At 37.7% G+C, this 15,957-nt stretch overlaps 1 non-coding gene across 1 annotated transcript; it reads left to right on the plus strand.

The window, feature by feature from the left end:
* Positions 1-3,254: 3,254 nt before the first annotated feature.
* LOC130971085 (small nucleolar RNA R71) lies at positions 3,255-3,358 on the plus strand. The gene has a single exon (XR_009082319.1). It is a non-coding gene; the product is annotated as a small nucleolar RNA R71 (small nucleolar RNA).
* The last annotated feature ends 12,599 nt before the right edge of the window (positions 3,359-15,957 follow it).

Consider the following 15,957-nt stretch of genomic DNA (forward strand, 5'->3'; position numbering starts at 1 on the left):
GACGTGCTTCAAACCTGTAACCTACTGGGCGTTAGTGACAGACGCAAAAGAGTTATTCTATTCCGGTAGGGGAGGGAACCAAACCGGTGATTGGCAGCACTGTGACAGAGTGTGTGCATTAGCTTTCACTGCGCGGATGGGAGGTAGCTGCTGACAACAGTGAAACCTTACACGAGCTTGCCATGGAAAGGAGTAAGAAAGGATTGGATGAAGGCATTAGGAAAGCAGAGAGACGGAAGGGAAGGCATCTTCATACACTTGTCTGAAGCTCCTACACCAATGATATACATAAGTATCACTATCCTTATTTTCTATGTTATTTTCGTTCATCATCATATATATTTGAGTTTGCCTGACTAAGATTTACAAGATGACCATAGCTTGCTTCAATACTAACAATCTCCGTGGGATCGACCCTTACTCACGTAAGGTTTATTACTTGGACGACCCAGTGCACTTGCTGGTTAGTTGTGCGAAGTTGTGTAATGCCATGGTATTGAGCCACCAGGTTCTTGGAGCCATTACCGGGGATTATTTGAGTTGTGAAAAAGTATTGTTCACAATTTCGCGCACCAGTGGGCTCTCTTGATGTGTAGTCAAAATGCTCTACTAGTGAGCTATGGACCCTTGAGATGAATCTCTCCATCTCCCATGACTCAGAGATGGAAGCAATTGCCTTCCCTTTCCTCTTTCTTGAGATTTCTCTGGCCTTAGGTGCCATCAAGGGTTATGGAAAAATAAAAAAGCTATGCTTTTACCACACCAAACTTAGAATGTTGCTCGCCCTCGAGCAAAAGAAGAAAGAATAGAAGAAGAAGAAGATGAAGAAGAAGATATGGAGGAGAGGGAGAAAGGTGTGGATTTCGGTCAAGGGGGAGAAGAGAGGGTAGTGTTGTGTGAGAATGAAGAAGGATGGAGGGTTTATATAGTGGATGGATGTGATTGGTGAAAGGATAATGGGGAAGAGAGATTGAGGTGATTAATAGTATAGTGTTATTGGATTGTGTGAAGAAGAGAGAAGTGAGGTAGGTGGGGATCCTGTGGGATCCACAGATCCTGAGGTGATCCTGTGGGGTCCACATATCTTGAGGTGTCAAGGATTTCTCATCCCTGCACCTTTTAGGCGTGTAAAACGCCCTCTGTATGCAATCCTGGCGTTTAACGCCAGACTGATGCTTGTTTCTGGCGTTGAACACCAGCTCTATGCTTGTTTCTGGCATTAAACGCCAGTTCTATGCTTGTTTCTGGCGTTAAACGCCACTTTGCTGCTTGTTTCTAGTGTTCAACGCCAGCTTCATGCTCTGTTCTGGCGTTAAACGACAGCCAGATGCTCCTTACTGGCGTTTAAACGCCAGTAAGCTCTTTCTCCAAAGTGTGCTTTTTCTTCTGCTGTTTTTTACTCTGTTTTTAATTTTTGCCATTGTTTTGTGACTCCACATGATCATAAACCTAATACAACATAAAAGAACAATAGAAATATAGATAAATAAAAATTGGGTTACCTCCCAATAAGCGCTTCTTTAATGTCAATAGCTTGACAGTGAGCTCTCATGGAGCTTTACAGATGTTCAGAGCATTGTTAGGACCTCCCAACACCAAACTTAGAGTTTGAATGTGGAGGTTCAACACCAAACTTAGAGTTTGGTTGTGGCCTCCCAACACCAGACTTAGGGTTTGATTGTGGGGGCTTTGGTTGACTCTGTATTGAGAGAAGCTTTTCATGCTTCCTCTCCATGTTTATAGAAGGATAACCTTGAGCTTTAAACACAAGGTAGTCCCCATTCAATTGAAGGACTAGTTCACCTCTGTCAACATCAATCACAGCTTTTGCTGTGGCTAGGAAGGGTCTTCCAAGAATGATGGATTCATTCTCATCTTTTCCAGTGTCTAAGATTATGAAATCAGCAGGGATGTAAAGGCCTTTAACCTTTTCCAACACGTCCTCTACCAATCCATAAGCTTGTTTTATTGACTTGTCTGCCATCTCTAATGAGATTCTTACAGCTTGTACCTCAAAGATCCCCAGCTTCTCTATTACAGAGAGTGGCATAAGATTTATACCTGACCCCAGGTCACATAGAGCCTTCTCAAAGGTCATGGTGCCTATGGTACATGATATTAAGAATTTACCAGGATCTTGTTTCTTTTGAGGTAGAGTTTGATGAACCCATGTATCTAGTTCACTAATGAGCAAGGGAGGTTCACCTTTCCAAGTCTCATTACCAAACAACTTGGCATTAAGCTTCATGATGGCTCCTAGATATTGAGTAACTTGCTCTTCAGTTATATCCTCATCCTCTTCAGAGGAAGAATAGTTCTCAGAGCTCATGAATGGCAGAAGGAAGTTTAATGGAATCTCTATGTTCTCTATATGAGCCTCATATAACTTTAGGTCATCAATAGGGAACTCTTTTCTGTCTGGGAGATGTCCCATGAGGTCTTCCTCATTGGGATTCACGTCCTCCCCTTCCTCTCTGGATTCGGCCATTTTGATAATATCAATAGCCTTACACTCTCTTTTTGGATTCTCTTATGTATTGCTTAGGAGAGTACTAGGAGGAGTTTCAGTGATTTTCTTACTCAGTTGACCTACTTGTGCCTCCAAGTTTCTAATGGAGGACCTTGTTTCATGCATGAAACTTAAAGTGGCCTTAGATAGATCAGAGACTGTGTTTGCTAAGCTATACGGGCTCTGCTCAGAATTCTCTGTCTGTTGCTGAGAAGATGATGGAAAAGGCTTGCTATTGCTAAACCTGTTTCTTCCACCATTGTTAAAGTCTTGTTGAGGCTTCTGTTGATCCTTCCATGAGAAATTTGGATGATTTCTCCATGAGGAATTATAGGTGTTTCCATAGACTTCACCCATGTAATTCACCTCTGCCATTGCAGGGTTCTCAGGATCATAAGCTTCTTCTTCAGAAGATGCTTCTTTAGTACTGTTGGATGCATTTTGCAATCCATTCAGACTCTGAGAAATCATGTTGACTTGCTGAGTTAACATTTTATTCTGAGCCAATATGGCATTCAGAGCATCAATTTCAAGAACTCCCTTCCTCTGTGGTGTCCCATTACTCACAGGATTCCTCTCATAGGTGTACATGAATTGGTTATTTGCAACCATATCAATGAGTTCTTGAGCTTCTGCAGACGTTTTCTTTAAGTGAATGGATCCACCTGCAGAATGGTCCAGTGACATCTTAGAAAGCTCAGATAGACCATCATAGAATATATCTAAAATGGTCCACTCTGAAAGCATGCCAGAAGGACACTTTTTGGTCAATTGCTTGTATCTTTCCCAAGCTTCATAGAGGGATTCGCCATCTTTTTTCTTGAAGGTCTGAATATCCACTCTAAGCTTGCTCAGCTTTTGAGGAGGAAAGAACTTGGCCAAGAAGGCCGTGACCAGCTTATCCCAAGAGTCTAGGCTATCTTTAGGTTGTGAGTCAAACCATGTTCTAGCCCTGTCTCTTACAGCAAAAGGGAAAAGCATGAGCCTGTAGACTTCAGGATCTACTCCATTAGTCTTAACAGTATCACAGATCTGCAAGAACTCAGTTAAAAACTGATAGGGATCTTCTGATGGAAGTCCATGAAACTTGCAGTTCTGTTGCATTAGAGCAACTAGTTGAGGCTTCAGCTCAAAATTGTTTGCTCTAATGGCAGGGATTGAGATGCTTCTTCCATAAAAATTAGAAGTAGGTGTAGTATAATCACCAAGCATCCTTCTTGCGCCTCCACCATTATTATTGAGTTCGGCCATGTCTCTTTCTTTTTCGAGATTCTCTGTAAGGTTTTCTCTGGATTATTGTGCTTTAGCTTCTCTTAGTTTCTTCTTCAGAGTCCTTTCAGGTTTAGGATCTGCTTCAACAAGAATGTCCTTGTCCTTGCTCTTGCTCATATGAAAAAGGAAGAGGAATCCTCTATGTCACAGTATAGAGATTCCTTTATGTGAGTATAAGAAAAGAAGAATAAGAATGAGAAGAGAAAATTTTGAACACAGAGGAGAAGAGAGGGTTCGAATTTTTTAGATGAAGAGAAGAGTTAGTAAATGAATAAATAAATAGAAGGAGGTGAGAGAGAGGAGTTTTCGAAAATTAAGAGAAGAAATAAAAATTAAAATTAAAATTTGAAACAATTAGTTAATTAAAAAGAATTTTTGAAAAAGGATGAGGAATTTTTGAAAATTATAGAGAGAAAAGTAGTTAGGTGGTTTTGAAAAAGATAAGAAATAGTAAAATAAATAAAAAGTCAATTAGTTAGTTGAAAAAAATTTGAAAATCAATTTTGAAAAGATAAGAAGTTAGAAAAGATTTTGAAATTGATTTTGAAAAAGATATGATTTGAAAAGATATGATTGAAAAAGATTTGATTTTTAAAATTAAAATTGATTACTTGACTAACAAAAAACTAAAAGATATGATTCTAGAATTTAAAGATTGAACCTTTCTTAACAAGAAAGTAACAAACTTCAAATTTTTGAATCAATCACATTAATTGTTAGTAAAGTTTTAGAAAATTATAAATAAAAATAAGAAAAAGATTTTGAAAATCAATTTTAAAAATTTTTGAAAATAATAAAAAATAAAAAAATTTGATTTTTGAAAAAGATTTTGAAAAGATAAGATTTTTGAAATTGAAATCTTGACTTGACTAACAAGAAACAACTAATTTTAGAAAATTTTGACTAAGTCAACCCAAAGATTTCGAAATTTATGAGAGAAATAAGGAAAAGATATTTTTTATTTTTGAGATTTTAATGAGGAGAGAGAAAAACACAAATATGACCCAAAACATGAAAATTTTGGATCAAAACCAATGATGCATGCAAGAACACTATGAATGTCAAGATGAACACCAAGAACACTTTGAAGATCAAGATGAACATCAAGACTTATTTTGGAAAAATTTTCAAGAAAAGAAAAAACATACAAGACACCAAACTTAGAAAATTTTCATGTTTAGACACTATGAATGCAAAAATGCATATGAAAAACAACAAAAAACACAAGACAAGAAAATATGAAGATCAAATAAGAAGACTTACCAAGAACAACTTGAAAATCATGAAGAATGCAATGCATGAATTTTTCGAAAAAAGCATAATTTTAAAAAACATGCAATTGACACCAAATATAAAAATTGACACTAGACTCAAACAAGAAACACGAAATATTTTTGGTTTTTATGATTTTATTATTTTCGTTGGGTTTTTCAAAAATTTCTTTTTAGAAAAACGAAAACAAAATAAAAAATTTTTGAAAGATTTTTGAAAACTTTTTGAAAAGAAAATTACCTAATCTGAACAACAAGATGAACCGTCAGTTGTCCAAACTCGAACAATCCCCGGCAAGGGCGCCAAAAACTTGGTGCACGAAATTGTGATCATCAACAATGGCGCCAAAGACTTGGAGCTCTCAAACGTGAATCATACTTTGTCACAACTTCGCACAACTAACCAGCAAGTGCACTGGGTCGTCCAAGTAATACCTTACGTGAGTAAACGTTGATCCAACAGAGATTGTTGGTATGAAGCAAGCTATGGTCATCTTGTAGATCTCAGTTAGGCGGATTCAAATGGTTATAATGGATTTTGAATATAAAGATAAATAAAGCATAAAATAGAGATAGAGATACTTATGTAAATTATTGGTGGGAATTTCAGATAAGTGTATGGAGATGCTTTGTTCCTTCTGAATCTCTACTTTCCTACTGCTTTCATCCAATCATTCTTACTCCTTTCTATGGCAAGCTGTATGTAGGGCGTCACTGTTGTCAATGGCTACTTCCCATTCTCTTAGTGAAAATGGTCCAAATGCTCTGTCACAGCACGACTAATCATCTGTCAGTTCTCGATCATGTTGGAAAAGAATCCAGTGATTCTTTTGCGTTTGTCACTACGCCCAACACTCGCGAGTTTGAAGCTCGTCACAGTCATCCCATCTCAGATCCTACTCGAAATACCACAGACAAGGTTTAGACTTTCCGGATCTTAGGAATGGCTGCCAATAATTCTAGCTTATACCACGAAGACTCCGATCTTTTGGAATTGAGGCTAAGAGACACGCGCTCGATCTAAGGTAGAACGGGAGTGGTTGTCAGGCACGCGTTCATAGGTGAGAATGATGATGAGTGTCACGGATCATCACATTCATCATGTTGAAGTGCAGCGAATATCTTAGAATAAGAATAAGCTGAATTGAATAGAAGAATAATAGTAATTGCATTAATACTCGAGGAACAGCAGAGCTCCACACCTTAATCTATGGTGTATAGAAACTCTACCGTTGAAATTACATAAGTGATGGTCCAGGCATGGCCGAATGGCCAGTCCCCATGAAGGTCTAAAATCGCATACACTGATTAAAGATCCATCCAAAGACAAGACACTTAGTACAATAGTAAAAAGTTCTATTTATACTAAACTAGCTACTAAGGTTTATAGAATAAGTCTAAGTGCAAAAATCCACTTTCGGGGCCCACTTTGGTGTGTGCTTGGGCTAAGTTTGAGCTTTACACGTGCAGAGGCTTCTCTTGGGGTTAAACGCCAAGTTGTAACGTGTTTTTGGCGTTTAACTCTAGTTTGTGACGTGTTTCTGGCGTTTTACTCCAGAATGTAGCATGGAACTGGCGTTGAACGCCAGTTTGTGTCATCTAAACTCGAATAAAATATGAACTATTATATATTTATGGAAAGCCCTGAATGTCTACTTTCCAACGCAATTGAGAGCACGCCATTTGGAGTTCTGTATCTCCAGAAAATTCATTTCAAGTGCAGGGAGGTCAGAATCCAACTGCATCAGCAGTCCTTTTTCAGCCTGAATCAGATTTTTGCTCAGGTCCCTCAATTTCAGCCAGAAAATACCTGAAATCACAGAAAAACACACAAACTCATAGTAAAGTCCAGAAATGTGAATTTTTCATAAAACTAATAAAAACATCCCTAAAAGTAGCTAGATCCTACTAAAAACTACCTAAAAACAATGTCAAAAAGCGTATAAATTATCCGCTCATCAGTAAGTAATGTCAAAATTTTGCCAACGCTTCAGTGATGGCATAAAATTCCCGAACATAAGCTGATTGTTTCTGTAAAGTTGGGGGATACTTCTTGAAAAAGAAAGCTATTGGATGTTTTTGCTGCAACAAAACTGCACCTATTCCAGAACCCGAAGCATCAGTTTCAACCTCAAATGGTAGATCAAAATTAGGCGATTGCAACACAGGTTTTGAACATATAGCCTGTTGAAGTTAAGTGAAAGCCTTAGAAGCTTCTGTACTCTATACAAAAGCATCATTCTTTAGCAGATCCATTAAAGGGGAAGCCAAGGAAGCGTAGCCTTTAATAAATCTTCTGTAGTATCCAGTAAGGCCAAGGAACCCTCTAAGCTATTTAACATTAGTGGGTTGTGGCTAATCTATAACAGCTTGCACTTTAGCCAACTCCATACGTACCCCTCCTCCCATTATCGTATGTCCTAAGTAATCCACTTCGGTTGAGCCAAAAATACACTTGGATAGTTTGGCAAAGAGAGACTCTTGTTGTAACAGCTTTAAGACCACTTCCAAATGCTCAAGATGCTTAGTAAAGCCATCACTATAGATTAGTATATCATCAAAGAATACAAGTATAAATTTTCAAAGATAAGGCTTAAACATCTCATTCATTAAGCTTTGAAATATAGCAGGAGCATTGGTGAGGCCGAATGGCATAACCAACCATTCATATAATCCTTGATGAGTCCAAAAAGCAGTCTTGAATCTGTCATCAGGGTTGACTAGTATTTGGTGATAGCCAGAACGCAAATCCAATTTGGAGAAGATATTAGCCCCAAATAATTCATCTAAGAGTTCATCTACAGTAGGAATTTGAAATCCATCATTCATAGTGATGGCATTTAAAGCTCTATAGTTTGTGCGAAATCTCCACGTGCCATCCTTTTTCTTAATTAAGAGATTTGGTGAAGAGAAAGGAGTCTTACTAGGTTGTATTATGCCCTCCTGCAGCATCTCATTCACCATTGATTTTATTTGAGACTTCAAATGATGAGGGTAATGGTAAGGGCGAGCCTTCACAGGTTTAGCACCACTAATTAGTGGAATTGCATGATCTTGTGACCTCTAAGGGGGTAAACCCAAAGGCACATTGAATACACTGATGCATGAGCATCTTTCTTATCTTTTCCTAGTGAATTTGCATTTAAATTGTTGAGTTTAATCAAGAATTAATTATCTTTTAGCCACTATGGATGCTACTTTGAGTCTCATGCAATTTTGTTTATTTTAGGTAGCATTTGGCTGGATTTGATGGAGAGGAAGCTTGCACAAATGGCAGGAGCACAAGAATTAAAGGAGATGATCAGCGAGAAGCGACGCGTGTGCGTACCTGACGCATACGCGTGACACGCGAAGAAGACCAGCAACGCATACGCGTGACTGAAGCGTACGCGTGACATGCGCCACGTGCAGAAAACGTTGGGAGCAATTTCTGGGCCCCATTTTGGCACTCAAGTAAGGCGCAGCTCTCTGCCAAGTTAGGCACGGATCCAGTGAAGCCAAGTGGTCCCCACATTACAAGGCGCAGATTATTTAATTAATTCTGATTCAAATTTAAATTTTAAAATAGGAAAAGATATTATTTTAATTTTAGAAATTAGATTTTAAATTAATTAGGATTAGATATAAAAGGGGATTCCATTCTATTCCAATTTACATTCCGTACTTTACAGTTTACCTGAATCCTTATTTTTTTCTCTATGAACCATGAGCAACTAAACCTCCACTGTTAAGGTTAGGAGCTCTGTCTATTGTATGGATTGATACTTTTATTTTTCTATCTTAATTCATGTTTTGATTTATATTTCAAGAATTATTTTTGTTCTTTATCTTATGAATTTGGGTGAAACAGAAGTATGACCCTCTTTTTAATTGAGATCTTGTATAACTTGAAAAAGCTCTTTACTTGAACAACAGCTTGAAAACAATTTCTCCTAAATTCTAACTATCTGGACTTAACGGGATACGTGACATATAATCCTCTTATATTTGGGTAATTAGGATTTTTGTGGCATATAAACTGGAATTTGATCTTTACCCTCTAATTGGAATTCATTGACCAAGGAATTGGCAGTTGATGAATTTTAGAGGAGACTAGGAAGGTCTAAAGAATTAGGGTATAGTCACATATAGTTTGCCATGAATTAAATCTTGCATGATTAAAATAGTTAGTAAGAAAAATCAATCCAGAAAATAGATAACTCTGAAACCTTAACTGCCTTCTTCATATTGTTTCTCCCATCTTATTTACTGCTTGCTTTCTGATATTCTCTTAGTTACTATTTAATGTTTTTGAACACTCAACTACTATTTTCTGTTTGTCTGACTAAGCTAATCACTCAATTATTGTTACTTGATCCATCAATCCTCGTGGGATCGACCATCACTCACCTGAGGTATTACTTGGTACGACCCGGTGCACTTGCCGGTTAGTTTGTGGTTGTAAATATCCGCACCAAGTTTTTGGCGCCGTTGCCAAGGGTTGACCGTGATTGACAACTATTGGTTGTTTGATTTCTTAGATTAGGTGTTTTTGCTTTAATTTCATTTAACTTATTTTGATTTATTTTATTTAAAATTTTTTTCTCTTAATTTTTGAAATTAAGTTTGGTGTCTCTGTAGTAATTTTTCTTTAAAAAAATGTTTTTTTAAAATCGTCCAAGTATCTTTCTTTGTTTGATTTTTGAATTTATAGTTCACTTCTTTTCATTTATTTTCAATTTTTTCATTATTCTTTATTTTATTCCTTTTCAAAAAAAAATTTTTCTGTTCCTTCTTCTTTGCTTTCTGATGAACGGATAATTTATACGCTTTTTGGCATTGATTTTAGGTAGTTTTTAGTAGGATCTAGCTATTTTTAGGGATGTTTTCATTAGCTTTTATGCAAAATTAACATTTCTGGACTTTACTATGAGTTTGTATGTTTTTCTGTGATTTCAGGTATTTTCTGACTGAAATTGAGGGACCTGAGCAAAAATCTTATTCAGGCTGACAAAGGACTGCTGATGCTGTTGGATTCTGACCTCCCTGCACTAGAAATGAATTTTCTGGAGCTAGAGAACTCCAAATGGAACGCTCTCAATGGAGTTGGAAAGTAGACATCTAGAGCTTTCCAGCAATATATAATAGTTCATACTTTACTCGAGATTAAACGACGCAAACTGGCGTTCAACGCCAGTTCCATGCTGCATTCTGGAGTAAAACGCCAGAAACACGTCACAAACCAGAATTAAACGCCAAAAACACGTTAGAACTTGGTGTTTAACTCCAAGAGAAGCCTCTGCACGTGTAAAGCTCAAGCTCAGCCCAAGCACAAACCAAGTGGGCCCCAGAAGTGGATTTCTGCCTCAATCACTTATCTCTGTAACCCTAGTAGCTAGTTTTAGTATAAATAGAACTTTTTACTATTGTACTAGTGTCTTTTTGACCACATCTTTGGTCTCAGTTTTAACCTTTTAATCATCTTAGGAGACTATTGATCACGTTTTGGGGGCTGGCCATTCGGCCATGCCTAGACCTTTATCACTTATGTATTTTCAACGGTGGAGTTTTTACACACCATAGATTAAGGGTGTGGAGCTCTGCTGTACCTCGAGTTTTAATACAATTACTACTATTTTCTATTCAATTCAACTTATTCTTGTTCTAAGATATTCGTTGCACTTCCACATGATGGATGTGATGATCCGTGACACTCATCATCATTCTCACCTATGAACGCGTGACTAACAACCACTTCCGTTCTACCTTAGAACGAGTGAATATATCTTAGATTCCTTAATCAGAATCTTCGTGGTATAAGCTAGAACCATTTGGCGGCCATTCTTGAGAATATGAAAAGTCTAAACCTTGTCTGTGGTATTCCGAGTAGGATTCAGGGATTGAATGACTGTGATGAGCTTCAAACTCGCGATTGTTGGGCGTAATGACAGACGCAAAAGAATCAATAGATTCTATTCTGACATGATCGAGAACCGACAGATGATTAGCCGTGCTGTGACAGAGCATTTGGACCATTTTTACTGAGAGGATGGAAAGTAGCCATTGACAACGGTGATGCCCTACATACAACTTGCCATAGAAAGGAGTAAGAATGATTGGAGGAAGGCAGTAGGAAAGCAGAGACTCAGAAGGGACAAAGGATCTCCATACACTTATCTGAAATTTTCACCAAGGATTTACATAAGTATCTCTTTCATCTATTTTATGCTTTATTTATTATTATTTTTGAAAACCATTATAACCATTTGAATCCGTCTAACTGAGATTTACAAGATGACCATAGCTTGCTTCATACCAATAATCTCCGTGGGATCGACCCTTACTCATGTAAGGTATTACTTGGACGACCCAGTGCACTTGCTGGTTAGTTGTGCGAAGTTGTGACAAAGTGTGATTCACGTTTGAGAGCGCTACTAAGTTTTTGGCGCCATTGTTGATGATCACAATTTCGTGCACCAATTTCCTGTTTACCACACGGTGCATTTAATTCTTTTTGGTGTTTTGTGCTAAGAAAAATAATGGAGAGAGATCACATGGGTTACTACTCACAGCTAAGGAGTGATTCTTATTATTGTGGATGGAGGAATAACTCAAATTTTGGTTGGCAAAGTCTAAACCAAAGAAACTTTAGTGCTTCATGTTCCAACTATCAAGAACCACCATCTCCATATTTATATCAAGAACCACCACCTCTCTATCCATATCTAGAACCATCATCTTTCTACCCATATCAAGAGCCATCATCTCCCTATTCATACCAAGAACCATCCTCTTTTTACTCTTATCAAGAATCATCATCTCCTTCTTATTTATATCAAGAGCCACCATCTTCTTATTCATATCAAGTACCATCAGATCTTGAGCTTCTCATGAAAGAATTCATACATGATATAAAGACAAGTGTAAAAAATGTAGAGAAATATGTACAGTCGATTATCAATAACCAGGAAGAGGAACAAGCAAATTCCTTCCCAAGAGATACAATGCAAGATCCTATGGAAAAAAGTGAGAAAATCAATCAAAGGAGTTTATACTCTAGTGAATTAGAGAACTTTCCACCCTCACACATGGAAGAAGAGGAAGATGTAAAAACAAAGGAGGAAGATGCACCAACAAAGGAGGAAGATGCACAAACAAAGGAGGTTGTAAAGGATGAAAACACTTATGGGAATCTACATTCCAATGAAGCAGAGAGTGGCATAGAGGATGAGTTTATTGAACTACCAATTCAAGAAGTTATTGATGAAGGGTACACTCTAACCATCACACAACACCCGAATTTTGAAATCAAAGAAGTGAAGGCAACCAAGGAAAGCACTGAAAAGGGGATTGTGACCAAGAAACAGAAGAAAATATCCACGAAAAAGAGAAGGTTAGCAAAAAACAATCCAACCTCTACCCCAACAAGCAAGGTGAATCAAGCTAATCACAATAAAAGAAAGCTTGTTAGAAGGACTTTATATCAGGGGGCACTAATTTTCACCTCTCTACCCTTGGAGTCATTTCGCTTAACCAACTGGAAAAAGAGGAAGAAAATTCAGCAATCATGTGTCAAGCTAGTTACATTAAAAAAGCGCTTGTCGGGAGGCAACCCGACAAATTTGTATCCTTAGTTATTTTTCGTAGTAGTGGTTTTCTTATTTATTTGATTTTTATTGAGTTTTACTATTTTTCTTTTGTTTTACGTCTGTTTTGATCATGCAGCTCTTTTAGAACAGAAATCGAACACTTCGAAAAAGAGAGAGAGAGAGAGAGAGAGAGAGAGAGAGAGAGAGAGAGAGAGAGAAGGTGTTCGACGCGCAAGCGTCGCTGACGCGCACGCGTCATGCGTGAATTCGCAACACCCTGCATTGAACATAGAATTGGGTAGAAGTGAAGCTGGAAGCATGCTAGAAGCACAAACATAACCACGCATACGCATCCCTCACGCGTACACGTCGCTTGCGCTTTCAGCAGTCCACGCGTACGCGTCCCTGACGCGTACGTGTCGCCCTAGAAATCGGCATAAATGGGTGCACGGCTGAGAGTTGTGCTGGTCCCACGCTGGTACTATGCTAGCCACGTAATTCAGACCACGCGTTTACGCGTCGCCCTCACCATGGGACGCGTACACGTCGAACGCGCCGCATCACTTACCCTGCGCGCCGCCCTATTTTCATTCTCTCTCCTTCCAAATCCTAATTCTCTCTCGTTCTTTTTTCCTTTTATCATTCTTTTATCATATTAATTGTTTTTATGTCCCTCTCTGTTTTCAGTTCTTCTTTACTTGAGGACAAGCAAACTTTTAAGTTTGGTGTTGACGCATTGCTTATGACTTCTCTGTTTAGCACAAAAGGGAGATGAATGTCTTCATGGAGGAACGAGATGGCCACCAGCATAACTGAGGTGGTTGAGTTCCTTTCATTCTATTTCTCTTCCGTTCTCATTTTGTTGTCTTCTATTTTCTGTTGCTTTAATTACTTGCATGATCTTTAGTACTTTTATTTAAAAAAATTGTCTCATGTATCGCTCACTGAGCTTGAATTCAAAGAGAAAAAGAAGTGATGTAATGCATGAGAAATTAAGTTTATATTTAGGAGTAGTCTTATTTACATAAATGTGGTGGTATTATTTGTGATTTTGAATGCATGACATGAACAGTGCATATTTGAATTTGAATCAAAGGATGTTGATGTATAAGGAATAGGAATTTAGAGAATTATTATGACTTCTCTGAAATAAACAAAAATTTAATCCTTGAAGCAAAAGAAATAGCAAAAGAAAAAAAACTATAAAAGCAAGGTCCAAGGCTCTGAGCATCAATGACTAGGGAGGTCAGACATGATTAAAAGCTCAAAGAGTTGCTTCCCTAGTCATATGCTTGTGGTGTGATTGTGTCAAGTAATCCTTGAGACAGAACACTTAGAGTCGAGACCAAGTGCGTTTAACAGAGTATGCCAAAGGCTTTGAGCACCACTGTCTGGGAGCAACTGAGAGAAAAATCAGAACTTAAAGAGAGTCCCCCAGTTAAGTTCTTGTGGTGTTTCTGTGTCAAGTAACCCTTGAGATAAAATATTTAAAGTCACGGCTAGGCTCAAGGTGTAAAGCACCAAAGAAAGATAAATTAAAGTAAATTTTGCTGTGTTCAAGGATTAAACTGGAGTATAACGATTAGAGAATTCATAACATGATCCGGATTCTAATATCGAATGACACTGACGTTCCTCTGATTCAAAGGAGAGTGAGATGCCAAAACTATTCAAAATTACAATGAATAAACCCCATTTTAAGAATAGACTTGAGCATGACTAAACTCTCACTTCTCATGCAAATTCACATCTTAATCATGCACTTATTTTGGTTGCTTGAGGACAAGCAACAATTCAAGTTTGGTGTTGTGATGTGTGAACATCTTTCTTATCTTTTTCTAGTAAATTTGCATTTAAATTGTTGAGTTTAATCAATAATTAATTATCTTTTAGCCACTATGGATGCTACTTTGAGTCTCGTGCAATTTTGTTTATTTTAGGTAGCATTTGGCTGGATTTGATGAAAAGGAAGCTTGCACAAATGGAAGGAGCACAAGAATTAAAGGAGATGATCAGCGAGGAGCGACGCGTGCGCGTACCTGACGCGTGTGCGTGATTTGGAAATTTGTGTTGCGATGCGTGCGCGTACCTGACGCGTACGCGTGACACGCGAAGAAGACCAGCGACGCGTATGCGTGACATGCTCCACGTGCAGAAAACGCTGGGGGCGATTTCTGGGCCCCATTTTGGCACTCAAGTAAGACGCAGCTCTCTGCCAAGTTAGGCGCGGATACAGTGAAGCCAAGTGGTCCCCACGTTACAAGGCGCGGATTATTTAATTAATTCTGATTCAAATTTAAATTTTAAAATAGGAAAAGATATTATTTTAATTTTAGAAATTAGATTTTAAATTAGTTAGGATTAGATATAAAAGGGGATTCCATTCTATTCCAATTTACATTCTGTACTTTATAGTTTACCTGAATCTTTATTTTTTTTCTCTCTGAACCATGAGCAACTAAACCTCCACTGTTAAGGTTAGGAGCTCTGTCTATTGTATGGTTTGATACTATTATTTTTCTATTTTAATTCATGTTTTGATTTATATTTCAATAATTGTTTTCGTTCTTTATCTTATGAATTTGGGTGGAACGGAAGTATGACCCTCTTTCTAATTGAGTTCTTGTATAACTTGGAAAAGCTCTTTACTTGAATAATAGCTTGAAAATAATTTCTCCTAAATTCTAATTATCTGGACTTAACGGGATACATGACATATAATCCTCTTATATTTGGGTAATTAGGATTTTTGTGGAATATAAACTGGAATTTGATCTTTACCCTCTAATTGGAATTAATTGACCAAGGAATTGGCAGTTGATGAATTTTAGAGGAGACTAGGAGGTCTAAGGAATTAGGGTCTAGTCACATATAGTTTGCCATGAATTAAATCTTGCATGATTAAAATAGTTAGTAAGAAAAGTCAATCCAGAAAATAGATAATTCTGAAACCTTAACTGCCTTCTTCATATTGTTTCTCCCATCTTATTTACTACTTGCTTTCTGATATTCTCTTAATTACCGTTTAATGCTTTTGAACACTCAAACACTATTTTCTGTTTGTCTGACTAAGCTAATCACTCAATTATTGTTGCTTGATCCATCAATCCTCGTGGGATCGACCCTCACTCACCTGAGGTATTACTTCGTACGACCCGGTGCACTTGCCAGTTAGTTTGAGGTTGTAAATATCCGCACCATACACCTGCATATTACAAAAGTAAGTTGCCTAAAGCTAGGTCAAGTGAATCGATTAATTGCAATGGTTTAGTTGCAGGCACCGTTGAATGCTGAACCTCCAAGGTAAACAACTCAGCTAGTGCATCAATAGAGAGCA

Source organism: Arachis stenosperma, chromosome 3, assembly GCF_014773155.1.
Source record: "Arachis stenosperma cultivar V10309 chromosome 3, arast.V10309.gnm1.PFL2, whole genome shotgun sequence".
Taxonomy (NCBI): Eukaryota; Viridiplantae; Streptophyta; class Magnoliopsida; order Fabales; family Fabaceae; genus Arachis; species Arachis stenosperma.